The sequence below is a fragment of the Conger conger genome, chromosome 12 (genome assembly GCF_963514075.1).
Source record: "Conger conger chromosome 12, fConCon1.1, whole genome shotgun sequence".
Lineage (NCBI taxonomy): Eukaryota > Metazoa > Chordata > Actinopteri > Anguilliformes > Congridae > Conger > Conger conger.
In genome coordinates this window covers 18,547,150-18,553,811 of record NC_083771.1, presented here as the reverse complement: position 1 = coordinate 18,553,811, position 6,662 = coordinate 18,547,150, and positions in this window count along the sequence as shown.

Genomic DNA, 6,662 nt, shown 5'->3' with positions numbered 1-6,662 from the left:
CCTTCCTTATATGGGACCTCTTTGCCCCGCCCCTTCCGGTCCGCCCCTCAAACAGCCCTATGTCTGGAGAGTCATAAAAAGGGGAGAGAGAGGTGGGGGGGGGGGCAGGCAAAGTCATTTACCTCAAACTGCCCTGTGTCTGTAGAGGCAGCAAGAACAGGGGAGGGGAGGGGAGGGGGCAAACTCACTCACCTCAAACAGCCGTCTGTCTGTAGAGGCATAACAAGGGGAGGGGATATGGGGGGTACAATACTTTGACTGTATTTCTGAGATAAATATATGAAAAGGTCACATATGGAACCAATCATTCACATTCAAGAGTGCTTGAACAGTGGAACCAACTATGTGCATTATAGAATGTGCGTACAGCACCAGACTGGAATCGATGAGGCATGTTCCAGAACACGTAAACACTTTGGGATTTGTTTTCCTTACAGAATGTCTACAAACAAAAGAACACATGCTCTCCTTAAAAGTTCCATAGTCCATTGTTTGTGTTTACCCCATTTCGGCTATGAGACTCATTTTTGCTTTTTGCTATAAGTTTATACGATTTTTGCTGAAGATTAGCAATATCATATTTTTGTGGCTCAATTTCATAAAATAGAAACTCCTCCCCATTTCTCTCCTTTCTCCGTTCATACAGTAACAACCTGCCATTTAACACATTTAAATACAGTTTCAAGACACTGAATTCATTATTGAGAAGTACTACTCTCCTGGGCTAGATTAATCTGTTATTGTAAGAAGCCTGCATATTTGAAACAAATACAAAAAAATCCAAAATATTGACCTAGAATCAGTCTACAATAATGAATTAATTAAATTGTAGGGGTAATGTGTGAATTACAGTATGTAAGCTTAATTTAGGATAAGCAAATATTATCTTTAAGGATGATCAATTTATAATGAGACTGTTATGGGCATGAAATATCTGTGCATATGTTTGAATGTTTGAGAATGAACATAATGTCAAATAAAATAGTCATGTTTTGTATTTGGTTGCATATTGTTTACGTACCATGACTTCCTGCAGTGACCTATCAATATCGCCTGAGTCTGGATATCTTACTTTCAGGTTGTCTTACAAGCGATACTAAAACTCTTTGCATTTGAATGGATCTCTATGGGAATTATGGGGTGGGACTAGGTTCAGCTGTAGATTATGCTGACACAGAATGGAACATATTTGTTGGCTAAATGGTTTTACAGTTTTTTTTTACAATCGCTTGGACACTAATTTCAGAACCTTGAGGTCATTTTAAAAAACTATAGACACAAAACTCAAAACGGATCGTCAAAATTTTTCTGAACTCTAAACACTTTTTTCAATTGCTTGGATACAATATACATCAACGAAAAACCATTTGTTTGCTGAACCAAATCACTTGTTCACAATGACAACACTTATTAGCATTTCAAAATTAAATACACACATTCCATTTGAAAATACTGTGTTTTCGTTCATTACAACACATCTAACTACCAATGTATCCCACGACTCAAAATGATAAGTAACTGCAACATTACTCCTAAAGCATAGTTTTATGGAAACTGAATACTTGTAACAACATTCCATGTTTAGAACATGAATGTTTTAGGATACATAAATCAATTGACATCAATTACTTGGGAACAGGATCATTTTTACCACATTATGACTGAATGTAAGATTTCCTCACTATCCTTTTTCACAGCACGGCGCTTTTCAACCTTTTTTGACACGCATGTTTGAGCTGGTGCTGAAATAGTTAATGATTGATTTTACACAGTGCTGAGAGCAGGAGAAAGGATGTGTGTCCACCTGCAACAACATAGCGACAAATGGAGCGGAAAGATGATCCATGTTGGAATAGAGTCAATCAGTGAGAGGAGGAGGAAGAGGAGGTGGAGGAGGTCAATGGAATGGCAGACGACAGGCACTCCTTCAGAGAGGTGGCCCTGTGTCTCATCTTAGAGGTGGGGGTGGGGGGTTGTGGTGGGGGGGCTGTCCTCTACGTGGTAGAGGACAGCGTTTTTCACTGCAGTTGAGGATTTCTTTCCTACCCTGTATCTATAATTATGTTGCTATGTTTTATTTTGTCAATCATAGAACAATGATCTAAAAAACACTAACAACCAGTGGCATTACAGTAGATGCACTATTTTCTGTCAGTGATTAGCAAATTGGACTGTAGAAATGTATAAATTTTGGTGGTTCAGCCTGATATTTTGTAAAAGCAATGAAAAAATAATTTGGTTTGGTCCACATACAGTGCTCTTGTGCTAATTGTGTATAAAGTTCCAAAAAAAAAGTATACTGTATCAAAAAATGCTTGTTTGCAATTGTAAACGAAAACTGTGAAACAAACCCACAGTACGTTGTAAATATATATATATTTTACAGTATTCTGATTTCTATGATTCCACTCTCTTCTACCATTTCCACTATTCCCCTTATTTAGGGGTGACATGTCTCAGGCAGTAAGAGCTGTCATCTGGCATTCGGAGGGTTGCCGGTTCGATCCCCCGCCCGGGCTGCTCCAAATGCTCCTGACGAGCTGGTCAGGGCCTTGCATGGCAGCCAATCGCCGTCAGTGTGTGAATGGGTGAATGGGTGAATGGAGAAGCATCAATTGTACAGCGCTTTGGATAAAGGCGCTATATAAATGCCTGCCATTTACCATTTAGAACCACAAGAATAACCATTTTGAAACATGTATCAAGTATTTTTTCCTGCTATAGTAAAGTATTGTAAAAACAACTCAACAGTGAAGCTATAGGTATCTTTTGTGTGGGAGAGCTAAACAAATGTTCCTATCGTATTTAATGAAAAATAAGGAATTTGAACCAATGAGTTTGGAAGTTCAAGATTTATTCAAATATGAATGCAGAATGCATGTTTTGAACAAGCGAACAGGCTCGTTCAAAACAAGTGTTTACCATTTTGAGTGTTGAGTCTAAGGTTTTGAAAATTGAACACAAGCTTGCGAGATTAGGGTGGAACTGATTGTAAAAAACTATAAGTCACCAAGGGTCCAAGGCATCAAATGAGCCTCAAACCACCATGCTACTGCAACTTGATATGCAGTAGATAATACAAGAGTTGTTTTTCCGGATTAATTTTCCTGCTGAACTCCTGTTGAGAAGAGACAGCTTCGACTAACTGCAAGCTTAAGTCAACAGGAAGGACAAGGTCGCTGCGCAGTGCTGTGCGGAAGAACCACAGCGCATGATCGTGAGGAATGACGTGCGCGTGGATAACAGGAAACATTGTGAAATATTGGGGAAGGAAGCATTCCACAGGACAGTGCTTTCAAAACCAGGGGATTCCACAAAGAGGCCCTTTTCAAGACTGCCTACCCACCTGTCTTAACAAGTGTCATTTTAGTCTTGTAATAAGACTTCTTTTAGACTATATTTTAGCTTGTTTTAAGTTACAGTTTGCTTGATAAGTGAAATGTTCTTCCACCATTATCATTTTGTTAAGTCTTACTTACAAAAAAGTGAAAGAAATAAGATTTTTTAAGTCTCAATATAAGACTAAAATACTTGTTGAGACTGACTTCCATTTTTTGTTTTTTGAAGTGAGGGCGATGGATGTAGTGAAGGAGGGAAATGTGTGCTAAAGTTCTCTCATAATGTTTTTAATTACACTTGCTAGCACAATGCATATTTGGGTCATTATCATTTGCTTTGAATTATTTGAATCCATCAAATGCATTGGTGGTCAGATGTAAATAATCCTTTAAAACACGAAAAGCATGATTAAGTATTATTTATAAAAAATGACAGCTTGCTAAATTTAAGGTATTTCAAATTGCGGTTGGAACGAAAACCAGTATACACAGGGTTCCCCAGGACTGAGTTTGAGAACCTCAACGCTGGACTGAACTGCCTGAGAGGATCAGGAAGAAGAAGTGGCGCTTTTCTGCCAGCAGAGGGCAGTGTTACCTACTGGCCAAACGACCGTCGAATACAGTGCAGTGTCAGGTGATTGCCTGCAGTAGGTGTCAAATAAACAGATGTTTTTATTCACTGTGTCATTAAATATCTGATAGATAAAGGGGGCTGAGTGAAGATAGGGATCGTTGTGTTTATATTTTGTTTTTATCACACTCATAGCACTTTACAATGATGAGAGGGAAGTGTCGCCTCAACCACCGCCAACGTGTAGCACCCAGCTGGGCGATGCATGGCAGCCATTTTGCACCAGAATGTTCACCACACACCAGAGGTGGAGAGGGAGAGAACATTTTTAACCAATTTAAATCAGGGGATGATTAAGTGGCAGGTTGAGAGAGCCAGGTTAGGAATTTAGCCAAGACCACAGTGAGTCTGGACCTTCATTTGAAGTACTAACTGTAAGGGAAAAGACAATTTGGAAAGGTATTTTTGGACATTTTTGTAATCCTCGTAACTCAAATTTCTCATTACTAGCTGATTTTATCACTGTACGAATGGGGAGTTTTATGGCAGGATGTCTTGTCATTGTAATTAGGCTACTCCTGAGATTTTAATCCGATAAAATTGATCTGTTTCCGAAAACAGTAGGTAGACTAAATTGTAAAATAATAGACTACCAAATAGACATCTGTGTAATTGTAATTTGTGCACTTGAAATGTTGGCGCAAATTTCTCCTTGTTGGAATTTGATGAGGAGATGTTGTTTACAGTTTTTTACAATCACTTTGACACTAATTTCAGAATCTTGAGATCATTTTTTTAAACTGTAGACACAAAACTCAAAACATTTTTCATTGCTTGGATACAATATACATAAACCAACATGGAGCAGTCAGATGATCCATGTTAGAATACAGATCAACAGTGAGAGGAGGAGGAAGAGGAGGTGGAGGTGGTCAATGGAATGGCAGACGACAAGCACTCCTTCAGAGAGGTGGCCTTGTTTCTCAAAAATAATTACATAGGATTGTAAGGGATTGTAAGGGATGGGGTGGATGTTTTATGGATCCCGCCTTCTGTTAGGGTCTGGCCACATCACCTCATCCACATCACAAGCAAGGTCATCCCTGGCTGGGCAACAGGGCAAATATTAACCCCCAAAATGGCACATACTGCTTTGTCTGAATGTATCTATGCAGTGTCAATACAACACAATCTACTGCCATTACTATTGCAGTATAGTGCAGTGACATTTACACATAGTCATAGCGAAGGTCTTTGATTCTAACGCCGTTCCTCTCAAATAGAGCTCTGTACAGCTGTTTCATTATAATTCGGTGTTGACATAAGTGTCAATACTGACACGGTTGATATTTTGGAATGTTGTGTGATCTGCTAAGATTTGCTCTCATAGTTCATGTAAGCGGCTGGTGTTGTTTGTCAACACTATATTGACAATGGCCAGTTTCTGTTCATGGGTGAACAGACGTTGCCTTCCACCCTGAGGACGTCATGGGTTAGGTTCTGTTTTACATACTGTCCTGTCATACTGTACACAGCAACATGAAAACTGTATTACATGTACTTCACAGCACTATACCTATTTTGTGTTCACTGAGGAGCACATAGCTAATATGCAACAATTACATAGGTACAGTATTGTGTGGAAAGTTGAAGACATACCTGTTCTCCAGTCTAAATGTCCGTATTATGGATGCAACCGTATAGTGACTCAGGTCGGGCTGGACTCTCTGCCCAGCCTCCCTCTTCATGATTTATGAAGCGGCCCTAATGTCATCGGAAATATGTCTCCGTCTATTGGCTGGTCCCCTCCTCTGTTCTTGTCCTCGTCCTCCTCCTCCTCCTCCTCCTCCTGCTGCTAGTCCTCCTCTCTTCTGCTTTCTCTCTCTCTTCTGTGGGAGAAAAATATAATGTAGTACAATGTAACCTAGGATATATGTATCCAGATATGTACAATGCATATAGTTAGAAAACTGCTTAAAAAGAATACATTGTGCTTGTGACAGATAACCAGCAAAAATGTAAGGGAGGGGTGAGTGCTCGGCTTCAGGAGATAAGGCAGAACACCCTCCCATCGTTGGATGCTCTCAGGTGCTTGTTAGAAAAGAATGAGGAGGAAGCGCATCCAAGGTCGGTTCCTCCTTAACCAGCCTAGGAGGAACCATGGATGATAAATATAGCCTTTGAAGATACTGTAGCAGTGGGTTCATTGCAAAACAAATGTTATATGACTTAAGGAGCAGATGTGGGCCTAGGAGTACAACGCGTGGGAAAAATACAGAGACACTGTCTGAAGATGATTGGCTTTCACCGTAATGTATTCATGTGATAACTTAGGATGTGTAATGGTATAAGAATAGAATAGAGTAGAGAGAGAAATCTAGAGTGTTTTCTCACATTGGTGTGAGGCCTTCTCCGTGCTTTGTTATAGGGTTAATAAAGTTTGTATTATTGAAACTCTGCTTGCTGTGAAAGAACTGGGTTCTTTTAAACGGGAAAGGTTGCTTGCAAAAAGTCTCTCCTAACTCAAAGGGAATTTTCCCCAACACTTCCTCTCACTCTCAATGCCTCCATGTTTGCAAAGTTCCCACAAAAGAGGTGACCTTACCCGAGGTCTATTTGTAGTGCTAAGGCTCAGACTGATTGGTGTTCAATTTGTGTTTTCATGTGTGTGTGCGTTGCCATGTTTTGTATTTTGAATAGAAGTGTTTTCCCAATTATTGCAAGAGGTTTCATTCTTGATCGAAGTGTCTAAT